The 25,020-nt window shown below is 33.4% G+C and overlaps 1 protein-coding gene across 12 annotated transcripts in view; it reads left to right on the top strand.

Annotated features, from left to right (window-relative positions):
- The window catches only part of ADGRL3 (adhesion G protein-coupled receptor L3), an 861,986-nt gene that overhangs the window by 155,155 nt on the left and 681,811 nt on the right, over positions 1-25,020 (top strand). For 11 of the 12 annotated variants that reach the window (XM_067035741.1, XM_067035740.1, XM_067035739.1 and 8 more), the window contains exon 2: positions 16,891-16,959. The exons of the other annotated variant lie outside the window; for it this stretch is intronic. The gene's annotated coding sequence lies outside the window, so the exon portion shown is untranslated. The remainder of the gene's footprint in view (positions 1-16,890; positions 16,960-25,020) is intronic. 12 annotated transcript variants of the gene reach the window in all.

Genomic DNA, 25,020 nt, shown 5'->3' with positions numbered 1-25,020 from the left:
AACTGATGGTGCTTGGGACCTAGACAATTCCCTGTTGTGATTTTAAGGATCATAAATATTTCTAACTGTAAATGTGAATACGGTTTATAATATTCAGTCCAATGTAAAAGGGGCAGTTTATTAGATGTAGGAATCCTAAACATGAACAAAATCATTAGAAAAGATGGTATATGTAAAATTTCTTAAGAAATTGAGATTATTCAGCCTGAAGAAGAGAAATGGCAGGCTTTATGTATATGACCAAGGTTACTGTCCAGAAAGTTTCTCTAACTACCAAAACAGACAAAGTAGATTAAAAAATGGTCTTTGGCCCTAATTGTAAAAATTTTCTTTAAGATAGAGTTGTTGAATAAGAGGATATATTACTAATACAATTATCTTTCTATGATAGTTTTTTTTAAAAAAAGAAAAACCCTTTCCCTGAAATAGATCTATAAACTAAACTCTAAGAAGGATTTGGATTATAGGTGCCTAAATATAGCTGCTCAATGCAACGTACTTCGGGTGCACTTTTCTCTCTTACAGTAAAAGATAGTGAAGGCTAAAACCCTTCAGACATTTAACGAGCATCTTTTCATTGCCTGCTGAATACTGAGATTTTTGAGGAAGTGAACTTTCAAATAGCTCTTTCCCTACTAGGTGACAATGTCATGTAAATAGCAATTATAATAATAATAGCAGCTAAATTTTATGTATCAGGCTCTCTCAGTGAGCATGTGCCTGTATTATTTCATTTAGGTCTTCAAACAGACACTATTTTTATATAGATATTCATACCAGTGAGGAAATTGAGGCTGGTAGGTACCACAACCCAAAGGCTGTGAATCTAGTAAGTAGGAGGCCCAGATATGAGCCCAGTGCTCCTCATCCTGTTCTCTTCTCTCCAGTAGCAATAGAATGCTGTGTGCTGTGCATGATGTGGGGAGCACAGCTTCTAAGGTTGAATTTTTACCAGCCACGTGACTTCCTGTGACTTTTTAAATGCCTTTGGTCTTCATTTCTTACGTTTATAAAGTGGAGATAATTATATTACCTATATCATTTGTGAGGTGACTCATGTATAGGAATAGTGCCTAGCATATAGTGAGTATTAATAAGTATAAGGGATCAGAGAAGAACAGGTACATGGGATGAGGAGAGAGAGGGAAGCTTCGTTTTGACTGATGGCCTGATTGTAAAAAGCTTTTTTGAAATAATCTGCTTTTGATTTGAGCCTTGAAGTATAAATAACATTAAACCAGTCAAAGAAAGTAGAGAGCAAAATGAAATGGTTAAGACTGGTGGGCTTGGGGTTAAATAGGCTTGATATCTAGTCCAGGCCCTGCCAATTAGTGACAAATTTCTAGACCTCCATGGCTACATCTTAAAATCAGAACAGTAATGATAGCTACCCTCATGATATTGGGAAGATTAGATGAGTCCATGTATGCAAAAGGACTTAGAATGGGGCTAGCGTATAATGAAGTTAGCTATTTTCATTATGAATTTACCTGCATTTTAGGACAGATACTCTGGAAGCAATAAACAGTATGAATTGGCAGAAAGAAAACAGGATATGTAGAAAACTATGATAGACTTGTGTAAATAAAAATTAGCAAAAAAAGTTATCAGAATACCACGGAACTTAGTGTTCTTTAGAAATAAGTGTAAGTTGTGAGACATACCTATCCAGTCATAAAGTTGAAGACAAATATACAGAAACAGTTAAAGGAATTATGAAATTGTGTGTGAGCTGAAGTAAAGAAGTTCTCTGAGGAAGGATACATTTTATTTTATGCTGCAAGGATATATTTGAAAATGCTATTTTTATGATATATATATGTAAGAAAAAATGATTACTTCCTAGATACTTCTGCTATAGTATATCCCAATGCCTATTGTTAATGTCTATTTTTCAAAGCTTTGTGTAGCCATTTACCAATGACAAGCTCATCTTCCTGTATTTTATTTATTTATTGAATTTTATTTTATTTATTTTTTTATACAGCAGTAACTAATAAGAACCGTCTTCCTGTATTTTAATTCAGAGCATAACATGTTGACACCAAGGTCCCATGACTAGCCCTTAACTACTTTTTCTCTGATTTTAAATTCTGTATTGTTGCTACAACTGACTAGCTTGAGGAATTTAAAATGTTTCTTTTAGGACTTTATATTGGATGCCGGTTAGAATGGCAACTTCTCTGTTTAAGCAATCTGTTGATATGAGTAGCATTTGTCCTAACTAACATTATTATTAGAGGACGGGGCTTCCCTGGTGGCGCAGTGGTTGAGAGTCCGCCTGCCGATGCAGGGGACACGGGTTCGTGCCCCAATCCGGGAAGATCCCACATGCCGCAGAGCGGCTGGGCCCGTGAGCCATGGCCACTGAGCCTGCGCGTCCGGAGCCTGTGCTCTGCAACGCTAGAGGCCCAAAATATATGTGTAAGCCGAGTGAAACTCCTAGATGTGTCCTAGCTTCCTAGTCCTGGGAGGGGAAATTTCTGTTTCAATTGTTGAAACAATTATTGTATTGTTGAAATTATTGTGTTGTGTTGTTGAAAATTATTTTGATTATTCTTTTAAGACTACAGGAGAAAGCTATTAGTGTAAATTTCATTAACTAAATTAATGAATTAATTAAATGATTAGTATAAACTTGTACATAATTTCATCTAAAATGCCATGTTTTTTTTTTGGTTTTTTTTTTTTTTTTTTTTTCCGATACGCAGGCCTCTCACTGCTGTGGCCTCTCCCGTTGTGGAGCACAGGCTCCGGACGCACGGGCTCAGCGGCCATGGCTCATGGGCCCAGCCGCTCTGCGGCATGTGGGATTTTCCCGGACCGGGGCACGAACCTGTGTCCCCTGCATCGGCAGGCAGACTCTCAACCACTGCGCCACCAGGGAAGCCTATGCATTTTTATATCTAATTTTTTTATGATATAGTCTTACTCCAAAAGACCTGAAGATATAAATTTCATTTAAGTATTTTTTAATGGGCATAATACAAAATATCATCAGAAGTGATTACTTGATGTTCTTTTTTATTTATTAATAAAGAATACAATGATATGTATACTTCATTTTGTCAGGATTCCTGAGACACGTGTCCCAATTTTTAAAAAAACCTCAAATTAAATGCTAGTAATACTTGGCTGTTTAGGATTTTTTTTTAATGTTTGAAAACATTTTGCCCTTTGTTTACTCTCTCTTGTAGTGATACTCCCTTATTTCTTGAAATGCCTAGAATTGTGAGCGTGTAAGTTATGATGCCCAGCATGATACAAGCATGTCATTTATTTCTGTCCTTTTTGAATATTGTCTTATGACTCTGCCATTTAATACCTCTTTCATGTTGAGAAAGTTTTACATTCTTTATACTGCAGATTCATCATCTGTTGAATGGTGATAATGTTATTTACTTTATAAGTTAAGATTTAAAAAATTATTCATGTAAAGCATCAGGTGTAACATTTACAGCCTTAATAGCTAAAAAAATGTGCCTATTATGTGCTAAAAACAGTTCTAGTTTTTTCACATGGTCTACTTTTAAAATCTTCTCAATAATATTTTAAGATAGCTCATAGACCCAGTTTTACAGATGAGCAAACTGAATCACAAACAATTGAAGTAATTTAAGTTCATACAGTTAGTGTCAGAGTTATAATTTGTAATCAAGCAGCCTGGTTCCAGAGCATACACTTTATGGTTTTTTTTTTTTTTGCTGTTATTACATAGATATTTTATATGTTATATGCATAATTTATGATAAATAATCAGAGGTGTGAGAGAACCACTCAATAAATGATATATCCTATCTTCTATAGTTTTATTATGTGGTGGGTGACATATGAAATGTGAAATAGAGTATATAAGGCAAAATTATATTATATTTATCTTGTATAAAACCCTACTGTGCATCTTCACTTCTTTCAGTTCTTTTTTTTTTTTTTAAGTATTTACCTCAAGTTTTTTGAATATTTATTTACACACTTGTTTTCTCCATAGGGTATAAAGCTTCTTAGTAAGCAGGGATCTCATGGTTGTTTTCTTTTTTGTATCACACATAACAGTGTAGAGATTAGAGCACAGTAGATTTTGAATAAATTTTGTAGGATGAATGAATAAACAAATAAATGAAGCCATTAACATAAATGGAGAATCAAAGAGGGACATTCTAAATGTTGGTCACGATATGTGCAACAGGTTGGAGTTAGAAATGGAAACAGGACATTTGAGAGATCACCCAAATACAGTAATGATAGTAATGGTTACAGTAATGTGACTTGCAGTAGTCTTTTCAATAATAACCATACTTTAATGTCATCAAGTTTTGAACAGCTGTGTTTTGTGTGATGTTGTAATAGATGTAATAAAAAATAATTCTGCACGCATGTTCTTAAAACTATTCTAGCAATTATGATAAAACTTACTTTTGCCTTAGGTTGAATTTCTAGACAGAACATTAAACAGTAGGATATTCTCTAAATGACAACAAAAAAATGCTTGTCTGGTAAAGGAAATGGAAGATGAGATAGGTGTTGTAGGCTATCATTATACCCAAGCCATGAAACAATGAATGGTTAGGATGTTATCACTATCATGCAGATGCCACTGCCTGGGTATCCTTCTAACTGAAGTTGGTTGCTGTAAACAGGGAAGGGAAAAAAAAATAAAAGAAACTTTTACTGTTGAGTTTACTTGACTACTTAACTTTAAAGATGACAATGCCAAAAAACAAAAAAGTTCAGTCCAACTACCACTCAGTTTAACTGATTTTTCTAAATTGTAAAATCTACATTTTAGCTCTACAGAAACTGCTGAAGAGACCAATACTTCGGGAAATAAAAAGGTGTGGAGGAGACTCAGCAAACATAGGCAACTAGATGTTAAAGATCGTTTGAGCTAAACTATCTCAAAAAGAATTACACCTTCCATTTAATGGAGACAAGGTAAAAGTATCCTTGGTGCCATCCTTGTTGTACATTTTCAGGTGGTCCAGGGGTAGTTTGCAGTGGTCCTGTTGCATGTCAGGAACTCTCAGTTTTTGGATCAGCAGAAATTTTGACAGGATGCTTCATGGTAGCAAATCTAAAGTTGGTTCTGCTTCAAAACTAAAAGCAATTCTTGGAACTCCTCAAGTTTTGTACCACAAATATTTTCTTGTCTAATGTGTATAGAACGGTAGAACACCAGTTAGTATCCTTAGGACCTGCAAATATCAACCAAAAAACTAATTTTCCTTCTCTTTTTTCTCTCCTTCCCAAATAACATTAAAAAATTTGTATTTCTGTTTTGTATGGTAAGAATTCTACATAATGCCTACAACATTTTCAACACACGATGAGTATAGATTGATGAGAATAATGATGAAAGAAGGAAAGATATTTGTTGGGCTTAGGAAAGTTATTATCTTAATTCTGTTGTGAAGCTCATTCAATTTTCCAAAAATTAGTCTACGTATTGAATAACTGATTTGAACTAGGGTTTACAGTTTATACTCTGGTGAAATGACAGCTACTTTCCCTGAAAATAGGGTAGTAGTTTTAGGGGGAGAAAATTAAGACATTTTATTTTTTAAAAAAGGGGTAATGGTACTTAGTAGCTTTATTTTAAACAACTCTTCTCCTTCCAATGTGTATAGAGTCACTAGAGATGCTGAAAAGACTCGAGGTTTCTGCAAAGCCACAGTCTTATGGAACATTTAAGTGGCAGTAGTTCTGCTAGCTTTACCATTAGCCACATAAACATCAGGTTCTATTGAGACATTGTAAAGGCACAAGTGGAATGCAGCCTGGCGTGCTGCTGTCTATGCTGAGTTTTAATAGTGCATCTGCATCATTTTTCCCAGTGGAAAATAACAGGATGTCGCCTCGTAGGTTTTTTTAAAAATAAATACTGTATAATAAAATATAGCCATAATAAATAGCATCTAAGCTAATAAAGCAGATTTGGACTGAATCCATTTTGCCTTCATCACTTAGTGTAGCTCAGGCTTTTAAGTAGTTGTGTATCCTAAATTGGCTTAATTGGATCAGGTTGCATTTGACTGCAGTGAAGTAGAGAAAGATTTTATTTTTATTTGTTGTTTAGGTAATATTTTCAGTATATTTCCCTTTGTACTGCACTGTGCTATTAACACAGTTTGTCCAGATTGTAATGTAAATTGCACTTTGATTAAGGTAGTTGACCTCTTAAGCTATTTTTGTTGTTTTGTTATTGTTACTATTATTATTCTTATTCCTAATGCTGGTAATTAAGTAGCTCCAAAGACAGGTGTTGTACATTGTTAAGAATTGGATCTGAGTGTCCTGGGAGCAGGAATAATGTTTACTTCAGTTTTGCAGCTCTGTTAGCTAACCCAGCTTCAGGTTTTCTGTGGCTTTGTTTATTGGATTGATTACTGAATGAAAATGGCTATGAATAGTTTTCTTCCTTGAAATCTAAATATGTAAATATAGGTTTGCTTTTTTAATATATTTAAAAATTTCATCCTTTTTAATAGAACGAAGGTTAATATTACAAGTTGAAATATAGAATTTAAAAGCTGTTGCCTATCAGTAGGAATTTTGCCAAGCATTAGAAGAAAAAAATTGGGGGTGAAAAAATGATTTCAGCCAAGTTTTTCAAACCCTTTCTGTCTTACCCTTCCAGAAATACCTTGTTCATCTTTTTTTTTTTTTTTTTTGCGGGCCTCTCACTGTTGTGGCCTCTCCCGTTGCGCGGAGCACAGGCTCCGGACGCGCAGGCCCAGCGGCCATGGCTCACGGGCTTAGTTGCTCCGCGGCATGTGGGATCTTCCCGGACCAGGGCACGAACCCGTGTCTCCTGCATCGGCAGGCGGATTCTCAACCACTGCGCCACCAGGGAAGCCCCCTTGTTCATCTTTGATCTTGATTCGTAACTATAATAACCGTAGCTTGCTGTGTTTACGGTTATAATAGGTATGTAATAATCATGTAAGAGGGGATATATGACTGTTTTCTATAAAGCATGGTCATTTAGTTCTAAATGCTATTTGAAGGAATAAGAAACATGCAAAATTTTATTTTCATTTATAGTTATAGGTAACTTTATATTTGCATATTTTATCTCATGAATTTGAGAATTTAACTTTATTTGTTAAGAGGAAAAGTAGAAAAAAATAGAAAAAAACATTTTATTTTAACCGTTAGTATTTCCTTTACATCTCCTGAAAGCATACTTTAAAGTAAATTGGTTATATTCAGTAACAAAGGAAACTAAATTCCAGTACCAAGTAAATTTTAAAAACTCAGTATTTTAATTCAGTGATTTCCCTTGTGTTATGTTCCTTGACTTGTTATTCTGAAAAGTACTGTTTCATTTTGATAGACTTTACTTTTTAAAGATTTGTGTTGATTGCTTGCAAGCAATATTTATTACTGTTAAAAGACTTGTGAATAAATATGGTTCCCCCCAAAACCCCCAACTAATTAAAAATATTCTACTGGACATTGTTTAGAAGGAGAGACATGAATTTCCCCCCTAATGGGTATGTGATATTTAAATAGCTTAGGGACTTCCCTGGTGGCACAGTGGTTAAGACTGCACTTCCAATGCAGGGGGCCTGGGTTCAATCCCTGTTCAGGGAACTAGATCCCATATGCATGCTGCAACTAAGAGTTTGCATGCCACATCTAAGGAGCCTGCATGCCTCAACTAAGGAGCCTGCCTGCCGCAACTAAGGAGCTAGAGAGCCACAACTAAGACCCGGCGCAACCAAATAAATAAATAAATATTAAAAATAAATAAATAGCTTAAAATGTGGGTTTATGTGCTCTTCTGGTGTACCTAATTTATAGAAATAAAATAGATATATTTAAAAGTAACATCCTCAAAGGGCATGTGTAAAACACACACGTATATACATATCCTTTAAACTTTATGAAGGGCGTTAACTTTTATTGTCTATAATACCAACATAGTTTGACCTTATTGAACTGCACAAAAGTAAAAATTCAGTTATATAAAATCTTGTTTGGGCAATGTGTTCTTTGCATAGAGAAAAACTTCTGAAAAATTGAAGCAAACACCTACCCGATTAAAGTGGCAAAACTCCAAATGTTTGATAATTTGAATAAAATAGTTTCCAAGGTTCTTTTTAGGTAGATTTCATTTTTCCTCAGAGCTTCAGGTATTCGTGGTGGTGGTTAGTCTGTCATTGTGCTGCCTCTGCTTCTGATTTCTACTTGATAGAACTCTATAGAAAATAAAGAATAACTAAGTGTTGACCGAGCGCCTGTCTGTGAGTCAAGTGCATTGAGTTTTAGTGCAGTGTGACTATTTTCTTTTTTAAACGTGTTTCTTGATTAAGGACTGTATGTTAGATTGATCTGATTTCCAGATGGTGGAGTCTCGTGATAAGGGACTTTTTACTGTGGCATATAAAGCACATCGTTTTAAAGATCTTAGTACTCAAGATTTTCTGCTTGAAATCTTATACAAAGTGAGAAATAAAGCTGCATGCAATGAACTACAGGAAGTATAAGAATGGAACAGAAAGAAGGAGGAGAAAGCAGAGTAGCAGTGCAATGGAAATCTGATATTTGATATGTAAGCTATTCCCTTTTAGTCCTGCAGCCAGATATTTTTTTTTTTCACTTGTGCAGAAGCATTTCTTTCTTTCTTTCTGCTTTTTGATCCCACACCCTGCCCCCTGCACAGTTGGAATGTCCCCAAAAGACTTTGGCAGAGGTTGCTTCTCAGAGGCTTTTTAAACTTTAGTTAGAATACATTTATTGATTTTTTTTAATGATCAGTGGAATGAGGATTTTTGGAAAAAGCTCATCTGAGATTCTGTGTCTGACTTGGCAATCCGAACTCTTTTAAACCTCTGAGAACACTTCATTAGATGCCAGGTCCTCATCGTTAGTAAAACTCTGTGAGGATTCTGGCATATTGGATTTTCCTTGGGATTGATATCAGCTGACAATTTGGCCTCACAGATATTGGAGATAAAAATCATTTTTCTGGAACTGACAGAAACTGCATAAGTATTTAAAAGTTCAGTAACTTTTTAAAAAAAATTCATTCATGAGTCTGTTGAAAGTATTTGGTAGCATGAGTTGGCACAATAACTTGTTCTTAGGCTCTTTTCCTTATTTATAATCGTTTGAGATTAAACCGTTTTAATTGTCTAAATTAGCCATGAAGAGAAAGTACATTTCTGTCAACTGAAAACCTGATAATTAAGGATAGGATAATATTTAAAGAAAAATATCTTTTCATATTTCAGCATTTCCGCTTCAGTGCATTTTAAAGTTTCTTGTTTAAATTTTGAACATGAGATAAAACTTGACAAGATTTCCTAATCCTTAATTCTGAGATAATTCTCATATGAATCAGTGCGTGTACTCCCCAAGTTATTCTGATTGATACTGTTCTAGCACCCATGTTTCAGGTTAGGCTCTGGTGTCTGACTGGTGTCAAAGGAAACGAGATGGATTGATTGTAGAGTGTTTAAATAATATACACTGAAAGTTGATTATTATGCATTGTATTTAAAAATTACTATACATTGTATTTAAACATTATTTAGAGGTCATTTAAATATCAAATATCTGCAATACATACAAAATGAATTAGTTCGTATGCAACCTTTCAAAAATACATATCTTATAGAAAACAATATAACTGTACTTTTTTTCTTTTTGCAATCCACCTTAAAAAAAAAGGAAACATTATGAGCTTTAAAGTATATAAAGAGAAGCAATAACAATCAATATCACTTGGTTGATGTATATATTAAATTAATTCTATATAATTTGTGAACCGTAGTTTTGTATTTTAGCAGGAATTCTGAGACCACATTTTTTCTAACTCCTGTATTTGAAAAATATGTTTATTATTCAAAATTTGCTATATTGCTACTGAAGTTGAAACAAATGGATATTGATCTAAATAATCCTCTTTTTAATAAAACTTCTTGGGTACTCAATTACTGTTATATTTTCATTACTTATAAAGCAAACTGTTCAAGTTATTTTGAACTGTTCTGTCATAGAACATATAAATGTGTATTTTTTTAACAATTAATACTTCATGATATAAGTAATGAAGTGGATTTCAGTGTGTTCTACCAGAAAATGATTATTTAAAAGTATAGAGAATAGGCACTTTTTATTATAAGTGAAAGAAGCTAAATAACTCCTTTTATTGTAGAACTTGGAAATCATGATCAGGATGCAAATATGTGTTATTATAGTTAAAACATAGCCACTTTTGAGGGTTAAAAACACAGATGAAAAGAAAGAATTGGAAAGAAAAGAGCATACATTGCATAGGAAATAATCTTCCTGGAATCTCACCAACTCTTCTTAGGGTTAGAGCAATGGGCTGATGACTACTTGTAATGCAGAAATGTTAAAGGGAAAGCAGGAAACCCTCCTTCCCTCAGCCATTAATCCATCTTCCCCACACAGAGTTTCCATTATGAACTGAGTCTTTTTCTAAGTATTGCTTCTAACTTTCCATAGTCACATCTGTTGTATATTTTACCATCTCTTCTCCCATCATAGGAAGCTTCTCCTTTTCCTGTAAGTGACAGAGTGCTTGAACTCCTTTTGATGGTGAATTATTCACAGCAGGTCACATTTTTTTCCCTTATTATGCCATAGGGCAATAGCTGCAGAGGTCCTTACATAGGAACAAGCTAAAGCATCTGTGACTCAGTTCTAAGGCCAAGCCCGAAGAAAGAGGTGCTTGTGGGTACAAAAACTTGGGAGAGAATAATGTTCTTGCCTTTTAGTATCTTTATCAAGGCCAAAAGAGTACAGCAGAAACAGACCCCTGAAGGAATTACCACTCAAGTACAACGCCTCAACCAAGATGAGAATTTTGGTGTTACATATTCCATGAACTTCTGATTAATCAGGAAATTACCATATCTGTGGGGCAGAAACAATCTTTATATAATTGAATTACAAATGAAGTAAAAGTCCTATTTTTGGTTTTGATTTTAATAAATAAAAACTGTTCTCTGTGAAAGTAAGAACTTTGTGTACACTATTCTAATCCTTGTTATTAACTACAGAGGCTGGGTATACAGGAGACACTAATTAAGGGTTTTCCCCTTCCCTTCTGTTTGTCTACCATATCCTATCCTATTCTACTTTATCTTATCCTGTCCTACCCAGTCCTATCTTCTGTATGCAGGCAGCCAAACTGACTGTCACCAGAATAAATTTCTTCCCTTGTCTTGGGTTAATTATAACTTATTTTCATATTCATTTAAACAAAATGTAAGAAGTTCAGCATTTTATAAGTAAAACTGTTGGGTAATACATTGCTTGAGCTTTGAGGATTATTCCCGGTTTTGGATTGTCTGCAGTCCTTTCCCCCAATGAACTATGAGTTGCCCATGTACTGTATATTATTTATATCCTTTGTAGATCTGTTGGCTGTTCCAAATAATATGTAATATTTTTTCCATGAGGAGGAAGTTTGTAAGTGATTTATTCTAATTTATCCACATTAAAAATGAAGATACAAAGGGCTAGAGAAGGGATGGGATTTTTCATAACGTAAAATAAATATTTAGCGGGAGTGTTTTCATTTTAACATCAGTCTTCAGTCAACATTACACATTCTTTCCTTTTTTATTACCTTGTTTTTGTTAACTTGGCATTGAGTTTGCTCTTCTTTTCTTACTTCCATTTAAGGTAGAGGCTTTAGTTGTTGATTTGGGAACTTCTCTGCTAATATAGATGTTGAAAGCTATACATTTGCTTTTAAGCACTACTTTAGCTGCATTTCATAAATTTTGTTATGTTGTGCTTTAGTTTTCCTTAAGATGAAAATGTTTTAAGTGATTTCTTCTTTGATGAATGGGATATTTAGAAAAAACATTTTTAAAAAAGTCCAAATATTTAGGGATTTCCAAAACTTATGTCTTTTTTATTTTGAATTTAATTCTGTTTTGGTTAGAAAACTCACTCTGTATGATTTCAATTCTTTTAAATTGGGAGAAAGATGGTATAATTCCTAGGTGAAAATGCCACAGCATCCCTACTGTTCTTACCAAAAGCAGAGTAGTTTTTCTGGCATAAGCACTTAATTTATTATATGACTAGTCAATTTCCATTGTCCTGAAATAGTTGTTTTTGGCAATTTTGTCCAGTTTTATAATTGATTTAGAGGTCTATCCTAAGGTACTTTCCTTTATAAAATAGCATACATTCTTGGGGCCTCTAAACTATCACATGTGAAAAATATGGTGCATTTAGAACAAAACTTTGTCTCTCAAGTTAAAATGCACCAGGAATTTAGAGATGTTTTTGTGCTCAAAGTGTTGAGGCTAAATTCATGGAGTTTACCTTAACAAGCTACTCTATCTGAGCTGTAATCTCTCTGAGGAACAAGCCAGCAACCCAAGCTGGCTGATGGGGAAATTCTATTTAATGGAGTAGAGTAGTGTCAAAAAATGTTTATAATGGAAAAGAATGTAGTCATCCTATAGAGGGTCTTGAAAGCCAGACTCTATGGAAAGCAATAGGGTGCATTTTTGGATTACTGAGGAAATGAGGTCTTAGATGATTCTGTTAACTGTTTTCAAGGTAGATTTAAAAGGGGATAGAATCGTGCTCTAAGAGTACCAAGGTGCTGTTGTAGTATGGCAGTTATGGGGGCCAGTGGTGACAACATGTAGTAGCAGGTGGCCAAATAAGTGTCAGATGCTTTGGATTCTTGTTTTGGCACTATTACTTGATAACCATGATAATCTTTTTGAGTTGCAGCTTTCTAACCTGTAAAATAGGAATATTTTTGCCTCTGCCTGCTTCACGTGGCTAGGATGATTATGTTAATGGAAATAGAGATAAAAAACAAATCTAAACACTGCAGAGAGAATAATATGGTGGTATATGGTGATGGTTATCAATAAAGAATTAAAGTAGAAAATATTTGAAGATAACTCATAGACTAATAGATTGGAAGACTGAAAGGGGGTAGTTGGAAAAATGATTTGAACATTACAGCTAAAGAGGTAACACTTGAAGGCAAGTTGAAGATATGGAGATAGAATGTTAATAATTCTGTAATGTATCTATTTATGGAGCTTTGTCTTATATTTTCTTAACTTCCAAATAATTTTAAATGATAGTATGAAGGCCATATACTTCCTTTCACAGATAATAAATTGTGGCACCAGTATTTATTTGTTTAATTCTGAAAATGATTGAAAGACTAGCTCTCATAGACAAAAATATTGCCTTATAATGACTTCTTTGATTCATTGTATTTTTATAAAATCTCAGCTCTCATTGATCTTTTAAAAATAGCACTGTCATCTTAGGTTGCAGACCATCTATTAACTGATACCAGAATGATCTTTTAAAAATATATTTGTACATGTCGCTTCTTTATTTCTTCATGAACCTTTCCTGGACAGTTCAGTACAAGATGTCAGATACTTTTGGAATTAATGCCACATGGACAAAGACAATAAAATGTCTTTTCCTCTTAATTCCAGACTTATTTTTACTGAGATTTCCTGGGGAATCTCATTTAAATATCAGAATGTGAATGTGCCTCGTAATAGTCATCAATGTTAGGAAATTCTGAGATGACTATTTCCTGAAAAATTCATTTAAGGAAGCTTGTTTTCTGCCTTCCATTATAAACATCCTCGTAACATATATGGACGGTAATAGTCAGTATAATGCTATTTGAGAAGCTTGAGGGTATAGACTCTGAATTTGGACTACTTGTGATCAAATTCTGATTTTACCACTTAGTGTCTTAGAATATTTATTTGTAAAATAAAGAAGATAGAATTCTTACCAACCTCAGAAGATTTTTGTAAAGGTTAAATGAGAATATAAATAAAGTGTTTTAGTCCTTAAAATTTTTTAAGTTAAATGAGAATATAAATTGTTCAGAAAATAGTGTTTAAAACTTAAAAATATTTTTCTAAAAGTCTTAAGAATATAAAATCAGACTTTCTCTTTTTCTCTTTCTCTCTTTTTCTCATTCTGTCTTAATCCTCATTGAGAATGATGTGTAAACTCTATAAGTGATATTTTTGTCTGTTCACTTCACTTCTGAAACCGTAGTACCTAGAACAGTGCCTTGACACAGGGTAAATATTTAATTGCTAAGTGAAGGAAGGAAGGAAGGAAGGAAGGGAGGAAGCTGCTCTACTTTTTACAATTGCTAGCTCAGTATTAGAAAATTTACCTTGAACATTCATATTTATCATGTATTTTTTTAAAATTGGAGAGTCAAACTTTATTGTTATATTAATTTCCATTTTTGATATCTTATATATGTGTTTGTTTACATTTTATCTAAAGCATGGACTAATTTAACTTTTAATTTTTAATTAAAGCAATCTAGTATTCATATCCAAAGTATTTCCATCTAATTCTTAAAACCTAGAGTGAATTGTGATACTTGCTTGGGAATTGCTTTTTATATAACTTTCGAACAGTAATGAAAAAATGAAAATATAAACTCATCAAATTCTTATATCCTCCATGAGTGTTTTCCTTTGAAGTTGTCACATTGCTCAAAAATAATTCCAGTGGCTTTTCTTTTTAAAATGCCTTTTAGACAAGTTTACTAACTAGAAAGGAAATTAGTAAATTCTAATTTACTAATTAAAAAAGCAAGTTTACTAATTAGAAAAGCCTTATTACTTTATACTGATAGAACAGTGTCATTTGATATACCTTTTCTTGAACTTCTCTGCTTTTCTATTCCCTTTACCTGTCCACTCCTCTTTTCCTTTCTGTGTTTTACCTCAGACCTGGCCTTCCTCCTCTTAGGAGGCTAAGTGACCCTGTGTGTTCTTGTTCTTTCCTCTGAGTTGTCTACAACTCTTGAGTCCCTTAAGTGGCTGTAATTGAGTGAAGTACTGAGATGTTGAATAGCCAAACTGTAAGTTGGAGAATCTCTGTTCTTCTGTATCAATAGAAATATGACCTACAGAGATAGTTATGCAAACAAAATCAAAGGCACCTATAATGGTGCACTTTTGTTCTTGGTCTCAATTTATGTAAGGTCAATACAGACAGTTTCCAATTAATAATTTTAATTTTTAACTAAAAAATTGTTTTGTTCACCCAGTCAGCATTTTTGAGGCTGTATTAGGGGCTTTGTTCTTTAGGGAGGTGTAATGGAAATTGAAGAAGTAGTCACAGTCCCTGTTCTCAAACAATCCACATTACAATGTAGGGTTCAGGAAAATAGAAGAATATACAAAGAGGTAACAGAGCATCAGGGAAAATCTGCTTGGCTCTGTCTGTGGCATAGTGGGTCTGGTGCTATCAGGGAGAATGTTGTGGAATATTATGTTTGGATTTCAGGATGTATTTCCTAAATGGGAGAAGAAAGATCTAAAGCACGAGGATATTTGGAAGAGAACCTGTGCTGTCATTACCCATGATTGCCCAGATATGTAGAATATTTACAAGGTGGGATATGCTTTTTCTTCAAAAAACAGGGAAAAAATACCTTATTGGTATTTTAGCCAATAATTATTCAAGGAACATATTCAATTTGTTGAAAGAAGAGTTGTACAGGGAAATTCAAGACGTTGATGAAAGAATTGCTTTCAGGTTCCTGTTCAAGTGGTCAAATCTGCCATTCAAATATGGACTTGGATTGCTCTTGTACAAAACCTCACTGATTGGCCAAATATGGGTAGATATTCACTGGAAAAAATACAGCGAGTTCTATTGCTTTAATGTTTTAAAATGTTCAAACAAAATATAATGATTCTACTAGTGAATATTTTTCCACTAATTTGTTTTCATACATATCTGATGGTAATCAATAGTGATTCTGTAAAGGAGAACTCAATTTTAGTTTTATGCTAATGACTTTCTGCCTGTATCTAATTCCTTATCCATTTGGGGGACAAGATTCTAGAATAGGTAATAGATTTTGTCATTGTTTTGGCATGTACATGATTACTTACCCTTCTGCTAATAGCATAATACTACTAATAGTGTAATAATTTCTAAGTATCATAATAATTAATACAGGTGACGCTTGTATAAAGCATTAAATGGACTCACTGGAAAATTCTAAAGTTGATAGGACCAGTTACATAACACTTAGAAAACACTGAAATCTCAAAGAGAATACCTTGAAGGATGTTACTCCTTTTTACAATTTACTTTATTTGTATACATAAAGTATACTATATATATAAAGTATATATATACTTTAATATATATATATATGTCTTTACATTATTCCTTTTTTGGTAAAATGTCTGACATTGATATTATTTTAATAATAACAAAAATAGAAAATGCTATGGTAATTTACAGAAAATGAAGACCAAAATCTACCATTTAAGTAAACTGTCATATTATTGTTTATTCCTTTCTAATATTTTTAAAATCTGAAATTGTCTAAATTATTGTAATCATAGCCTCTGTATTTATATATGAATACAGAGAGCATGTGTATTTTTTGTGTTTGTGTGTATATGTAGGATAGAGTAGGGAGATATATAGTAAGGTCTTCCTCTGATTTTTTTCTCAAAACAGTTCTAGTAATATAAGTGGTTAAACTCACCCAGGATCTTAGCTAGAAGTGCCTGTTGCAAGAAACCAGAACATTTCTTGGAAATCTCAGAATTTATTTTAAAACGTTGTGTGTTCATTGAATTAGGAAAATATTTAAATTCCATGCCTATCAAATTCATTCACTTTTCCCAGTGAACATTATAGTAAATGTTATGGTGTAGGAATATAGGTCACATGTAAATTGAAATTCGTTTTTACACATGGTTCTGCTGCTATACCTCACGCATTGTGGGAAAAAATACACTTGACAAACAATAAGAAATACACAAGTCTATTCAAGTAGTCCTACAACTATAACCATAAAATAAAATGTATATTTTTTCTCATCATCTAATTAACTTTTTTTTACAGAAATGTTTAAATGTTCAGTAAATCGGAGGAAAAAAACATGGATTTTTAGCAACTGAAGAGCAAATTAAGGTAATTATTAAATTATTGTTGGGAATCATGATTGTTAGTAATTTCAAAGTGTATTTAATATGTTTATATTCAAGTTAGTATCTGCTTTTATAAGTATCATATTGAAAATTTAACGTATTTAATGGGCTACTGAAATGAAATTTTACACATTTTTGGAAAATAAACATTTCTTGTGAACAAAAATGTAAATAATACACTTCAAAGTATTTGCTGTTGTGGGGAAGTGTACTCCAGCTATATGAAAAATAAATGAGCTACTAAAAATAAATAATTTCAGTAGCTTTCTACCTCTTTTAAAAGACACATCGCTGTCTTACTCTCTTAACTAATATGGAATAACTATTCAGATTTTTAAGAAATTAGTACATGTATATGACACAGCTCATTAAAGCCATTTTTGCTTAATTCATTCCATTTACTCTCAATTACATATCTGTGATAGTGAATGTCAATACTAGGAAATAAAATGTATGCATTTTATAGACCAAGCTGTTTAACATAAAGCACGTCCTTCTCAAAAGTTTTTTAATTTATCACAAATATATTTACAGAGTGCAACATAAGAGACTTCAAGGTGTATAACCTTAGTCCAGTACACATATTTGCGTCTTCTTCAGCAATCATTTGAAGGCTAAACAGGCCTTTATATTAATCAATCAACAATAAATTGGAATTTCCTTTCTCCTTAAAGTTACTAAAGTTAACTTCCTTAAAGCAATTTTGTAATTTCTAAAATGTAAATTCTTATAAATATGCAGCTTAAAAGTAGAAATAACTTTTAAATTATTTTCTTTATATTAAAATCATGTTCATTTAATTTTGAATTGTTAATATAATTTGTATGTATTATAAATCATTATAAACCTATTTTCAAAGATTCTGTATTTTTCTTTTTACTCTAAGCGTACTAACTTAAGATTATAAAAACGTTACACTCACCTTTGTAGATACTAAATTTTCCCCTTGATGTCTCTTCTTTTAGATATTTTTGTTTTAATTTCTTTGTCACTGCTTTCTTCTGCACACATTCACAAATGCAAACAAATAATATTATCCCTCTTTTCCAGAATAGATATGATTGAATCTACTTTATTTGTATTTGCTAGCTTATCTATATGTTGGCAGATAAATTGTACAGACATTCTTTTACTGACTTGAATAAAATGGGTTTTTTGGTACTTAGTGAAAGAAATAAATTTAGGCTGATTGAATCATTTTTTTAAAAATAGGCTGATTGAATCATTAAAAAAAAAAAAATTAAGCCAAACAAAACTTAGACGTCTTGCTCTGGAGAAATTAAATGCTGGTGGGAAAGATATGAAGCTCTATAGAAATTATTATATACATTTTAAAAGGGTCAATGGCAAACTGCTAAGGAAACAAACGTGGGAGCAGCTCACTTTTGCTAGAGGCTCTTGAAACCTTCATGGAGGCTATGAAATTCACTGAGGAGGTTGTTGAGACAGAGAAGGTGAGGTCATGCATTCCAGACTAACAGAACAGCTTGTGAAAGAGCATATAGAGCAAGGGATGGCCACTGAAGGATTGATATTTACTCTGTTGCTGAAGGGTTACACACGTGGTAGAACAACGTTAAGATATGAGTCTGGAAAAGTAGATTTGGAGCAGCTCATGTAATATATCATGTTTGCCAGACGAATGCTTAATTTTCCATTAAGCTGTCTCTATGGAGTGCTCAAGGGTATCTGTAAGGTTGTGAGAAGAAATTTCAGAACCTCTCCTGATACTTGTTTTCATTAAGAAATATAAGAAAGAAAGGCCTTATGATATTTAATATAATGACTGCTACTGGCCCCACATAAGAAATTTCTGGAAAATTGTAGGAATTTTTACAGTGTTAAATGATTGACAATGTTTGCTTCCTTGTTTTTTAACTGAAATATAATACATGTACCATAAGTTCACCCTATTAAAGTGTACAATTCAGTGGTTTTTAGTATATTCACAAAGTTGTGTAATTGTCACCAGTATCTAATCTAGAAATTTTTTTTCATTCCTAAAACAAACTTTGTACTCACAAGCAGTTACTTCTCATTCCTCCCTCACCCCATCCCCTGGCAGCCATTAATATACCTTCTGCTGCTATGGATTTACCATATAAATGGAATCATACAATATTTTTATATCTGCCCTTTTCACTTAATGTAATGTTTTCAAGTTTCACCCTTGCGTGAATCAGGACTTAATTTTTTTATGCATGGATAATAGTAATAATATCACATTTTGCTGATCCATTCATCAGTTGACAGACATTGGGTTTTTTTTAATACTTTTTGGCTATTATGAGTAATACTACTATGAACATTTACATCCAAGTTTTTGTGTAGACATATGTATTCATTTCTCGTAGGTATATACCTGGGGTGGAATTGCTGGGTCATATGGTAACTGCATGTTTTATCTTTTGGGAACTTTCAAATTGCTTTCCAAAGTGGCTATACCATTTTACATTCCCACTAAAATGTATGAGTGTTCTAATTTCATCATATTCTAGTCAAAAGTTATTGTCATTTTGAATTATAGCCATTCTGATGGATGTCAAATGATATCTCATTGGATTTTGATAGCAGTGTTTGTTTTTAAGAGTATTTTAGTGTACTGATGTTACATGAGTTTGGATAAGTGCATTAAATATAATTATTGCCAAATTTAAACTAGACTGGTTCTCATATTTAGACAATACATGCATAAGTCAACAATAAAAAATGGTAGAGCTGGTGTTTTCTCTATTCCTGTTAAGGGATATTTTCAGTCATTATATGATAAACATTGATAAGCTACTCAGATTTATTAAGGATAGCAAAAACAAAATAATCTCATACCATATGTGATTAAACTTGGCCTAAGGACATATTTGTCTTGTAGTATAAGTTAATGATAGTACACAGCATCATTAATAGCAAGACTTTTAATAACATCTGGAACACAAGTGCACACCTCTCTGGGTTTTTCAGCAATGTTTGAAGTCATGTTCAATCTAATCATTTACAAATTTTCACTAAATTTATGATAAATGTTTAGAAGGCTTATTTGAGATTTCCTGGGGGGAAGGAATGAAATCATTGGAAAAAACCTTAGTTCTTCCTGCTGTGGTACAAATGGTTGAAATCACACAAGATAAATTATATGGCAACAAATAAAATTGAATTACTTTATCACCAAATACTGTTGGAAGATGACATGAAAAACATTATTTTAACCAGAAAAAAAAAGTATTAGAACAAATTATGTAGTATGAGAGTTTTGTTTTGCCTTTGGACAAAATATATGTTTTTCCAGCATGCATTAATTTATGCTATTTGTTAGATTATTTTTTAAAATCAGGTTTATTGATATATAATTATGTAATGTACAATTCTATTTTGATGCATAAAGTTGTGTGAGAACGTACCACCAAAATCAAGATATAGAATATATCCTTCACCCCCAGTTCTCTTGTGCCCCTTTGTACTCATTCTCTCCCACCACTATCAGCCCCGGGAAACTCTAAATTCTTCTTTAGAAACAAAATACAAAAAAACAAAACAAAACAAAAAACACCTGAGAGGAAGCAGACTAAAGAGGTCAGGTTTTGAAAACAGATTCTATATATGACCTTCAGGGTGTTACTTATCCTCTCGCTGTTTCCATTTCTTTATTAGAAATATGGGATTAACAAAACTGTCTATCATTTAGGATATCATTTAGGATACAGCTAGGTATATTTAAGCACTTATAAGCACTTAATGTTTTAAAAATAAACTATAAGTTTTTGAACCTTTAAGGCAGGATATACTGGAGAAGATATATTTTCCACCATAAATGACCTCTTAGTATAGATTCAACCACAAAGCGTCAAATCAAGTTTTCAAAATAATAAAACCAATTAAGGAACATCATGCCCACACAAATTTTGGTTAATGGCTCCATTCTTCCAATTCCTTAGGCACAAATGCTTGAAGTGCATCTTGAATTTTCTTTCACCTACATTGCACATTCATTAGCTACTGAGCACCTCTTCGGCTGCTACCTTGATCCAAATTGCAATCCCGTCGTGGCCGGAGAATTACAACATTCTCCTGTTTTTCTTGCTCCACTGTTTTCACTGTACAGCCCTGAGAACCTCTTTCTACCCTCAACGTCCCCTGCACTGCAGACATCATTTCCATTTGCAGAACACAAGAGGCCGCTCTACGAAGGAGCCTTAGCTCCTTCTACGAATCACACTCTCCAAGTCACACCCATGGCTTATTTCCTAGGCTTCAAATATCCTCTTCTCATGGCAGCCTTCCTTGAACAACCTACTTAAAATTGAGACTGTCTGGGGACACTCCTTGCCCTCCTCTCTTGCTTTATTTTTCTCCAGATCATATAATACCACATTAGACACAATTCTGTATATTGTCTCATCCCATTAGTTAATGGATTTTAAATATTTCGTCTTTACAGCATCCTTTTAATTTCTACTTTTATGTGTCTTTTATATTGTACCACTGGCCTTGCTCATGGATTTGGATATTAGAAAGTTAATTCTGGAAGCAGGCAGTGTGGGGGGCCGTGTGACTAGAGGAAAGGAGGATTATCTGGGAAATATTTGCAATATCTCATGTAAGGAATTATAAAGATCCGGTTTAAGGCAACAACACCGGGGATCGAGTGGTAGTAACACATTCGAGACTATGTGTTTAAAAAGTAAAATTGGGGCTTCCCTGGTGGCACAGTGGTTGAGAGTCCGCCTGCCGATGCAGGGGACGCGGGTTCGTGCCCCGGTCCGGGAAGACCCCACATGCTGCGGAGCGGCTGGGCCCGTGAGCCACGGCTGCAGAGCCTGCGCGTCCAGAGCCTGTGCTCCGCAACGGGAGAGGCCACAACAGTGAGACTCCCGCGTACCACAAAAACAAAAAAACAAAACAACAAAAAAAAAAAAAGTAAAATTGACGGGCTTCCCTGGTGGCACAGTGGTTGAGAGTCCGCCTGCCGATGCAGGGGACATGGGTTCGTGCCCCGGTCTGGGAGGATCCCACATGCCGCGGAGCGGCTGGGCCCGTGAGCCATGGCCGCTGAGCCTGTGCGTCCGGAGCCTGTGCTCCGCAACGGGAGAGGCCGCAACAGTGAGACTCCTGCGTACCGGGGGGAAAAAAAAAAAAAAGTAAAATTGACAAGTCTTAGTGATTGTATTTGATTAGTGAGGGTTGAAGTCTCAGTGGGACAAGTCTCAAGCTTGAGACTGGCAAACCCATGGATGGTGACGCCTTTTACTGAGCTTTAGGGAGCAGTGTTCTTTGAGTGTGTTTTTTTACAGAAATAATTAATGGTTTCACATAAATAATAATGCTTGTGTTTTAAAGAAATAAAGTCCAGAGCTAGATGTTAATTTTTATCTTTAGGTAGAAATAATCTCTAAAACTACAACACCTTAAACTGAAGGTCATTAATGTCTCACTTCTTACCCAATTGTTTATAGGAATTAAAAAATATTTTGACTTCCTATGAAATTACATTTTCTAATTAATTTCAAAACCACAGTCAAAGTGCAGGATGTAGAAACTGGCCATGGGCAGAGCAAAAACACATTAATTATTCAGACAGTCATCCCTGCTTATCCCATTCTTGGAGATAAAGTGGCTGTCAGAATCTGTCAGCTGTATAGTTAGTGCCCTTCAGAATTTACATGCATAAATGGTGACCTTTGGAAATTTGTATAAAGATAAGTCTGGCATTGGAATGATAGCTGCCAGTCAGTTTTGCAAGGCAAAAGTTGTCAGCCACCATCTAAACCATAGAATGGGCAGTGAAGCAAGAATAGCAAATGGAGTATATACAAAACAACAATAATACTTATTTCACCCAAACAAAAATACAACCTATTTCTAATAGAGGTTTATAATGGTTACAGAAGTTATAACTAATTACTGAATATCCTTGAATCAGTATTTTTGCTTTTCTCACTAAACATTTTTGTTAAAACTTTTGTTCTAAAATATCAAAAATTTAAAATTTAATCATTAAAATATTTATTAGATGTTATATTATAAAATCAATGTATACTCATTATAGAAAATTTAGAAATATTACAAAGAGTTTATTATCCATAACCCCATACCCAGAGGAAGCAGAAGTTAATGTTTTTGTGTAAATTTTTAGTTATCTTTTTAAATAAATAAATATACATAAACATTCATAGCCTCATAAGTGGGCAAGTACCTTCTTACTAGCATTGTATTTTACTGTATTTTACTCAACCTAAATACTACTGAGAGAAACTGAGACAAACGTATATTTATATAAATCTTTTGGTATATAAGTGATTATTTCCTTGAATAGATTTTTAGCAATGGAATTATTGGGTTTAAGTTTATGACTCTTTTTAAAGTTTTTGATACATATTGTTAAAATTGCCTTCCAGAAGGTTTCATTTCCACAAGCTCTCAATTTACCTAAATACTCACCTTCTTTACCTAGTCATTTTCAAATGTTATATTTTAAATGTCTGATAAAAGCCTTCCATTTAGGGAATGTTGTATTAAAATCTTTGTAAGGTAGAAAATCATTTTCAATTAAAAATATATTTTCTTTGATAATTGTTACAAATTTCAATTTCTATATATAGTAGCATGTCACTTTATAACTTACCACACTCATCCCCCCAAACCTGAAACATTCATATTTCAGAACAGTGCTGAATATCTAAAATGAAAGTAAAATATAATGAAAACAAAATTCAAAAACTTTGAGCATTCAAAATAATTATACATAAATTGTGTGATAAGAGAGACTGACTAGCTGAGCAAGCAAAGTTTATTCTTCATCTCCTCTTTTTTGGACACCTATGACTTTTCCTGCTTTTGCAAACAAAGTAGTGTCCACTGTAATACTGGAATGCAACCAGACCTCCTTTAGTGTTTTTCATCTTGAAAATACCTGAACATGTTTTTTTTTTTTTTTTTAACTCAGTACATTGAAAATAAAACAAAAAGACTAGTTGAGAATAAACTATAAATGGATATACAGCTTTTTCCTGACATAATAGTTAATCTTAAATTGGGACATTATGTGGGAAGTACACTAGTTTAATCAAACCTCTAGGACAATTGTATGTTGACTTTCCATTATTTCTTATTTTGATGGGTAAACCCTGAGCCGGCAGTTTCCTGGACAGAATCTTGTGTCCTGAACCTTATACTTGACCAGATCTTCTTTACCTTAAACTATCCAGTGCTGCCTCTAATTTATGGCACTGAAAATAATACGATGGTTCAAAAAGACTGGTCTTTTCTGCCTAAATCAGGGATGCTATGTTGAATATAGAGAGATCTGCTCTAGGCCATAAATATTTATAGATTGGGGTTTTGTGCCATAGCTGAAAAGCTAAAAATAGTTCATTATTGACTATTGATTTTATTTGTTTTTTGCAGGAGAGGGATTTTTAAATAATTTTTAATTTGAGTATATACATTTAAAATTTTTTATTGCCTGTATGTGTTTAAAATTACTTAGGAGTATGTAAATACTGGAGGAATTTTATTAAATGTGTATACCCATGCAACCATGCGTGTTATTTGTCTGTGTTTATCGATCTGTGTATCTGTGCTTATAGTATTTGTTTTGTTTTGCTTTCTCCATGCAATTCTACGAGATTTAAGACTTGTATAGAACTGTGTTTTTATCACCACAAGTAGGATACAAAATAGTTCTATCACCTAAAAATTCCCCCATGCTGCCCCTTTGTGGTCATTTTCTGCCTGTGTCTCTAACCCCTAGCAACCACAATTCTGTTCTTCATTGTTATATTTTCAGATTTTTCAGAATATCATATAAATGAATCATACAGTAAGTAACCTTTTGAAACTAACTTCTTTCACTCACCATAATGCCTTTTTTACTTGTTTTTGAGTATATCAATAATTCATTCATTCATTATTGCTGGGAGGAATTCCGTTGTATAGGTGACTCAGGTTTAACTATCCATCCACTTGTTGAAGATATTTGGGTTGTTTCTAATTTTTGGTGAATATAAAGTTGCTATAAACATTCATATGCCATGTGTGTGTGTGTGTGTGT

This window comes from Kogia breviceps, chromosome 6, assembly GCF_026419965.1.
Source record: "Kogia breviceps isolate mKogBre1 chromosome 6, mKogBre1 haplotype 1, whole genome shotgun sequence".
Classification (NCBI taxonomy): Eukaryota; Metazoa; Chordata; class Mammalia; order Artiodactyla; family Physeteridae; genus Kogia; species Kogia breviceps.
The sequence above is the reverse complement of the archived record's forward strand: the minus strand, read 5'-3'. Positions and strand labels throughout refer to the sequence as shown.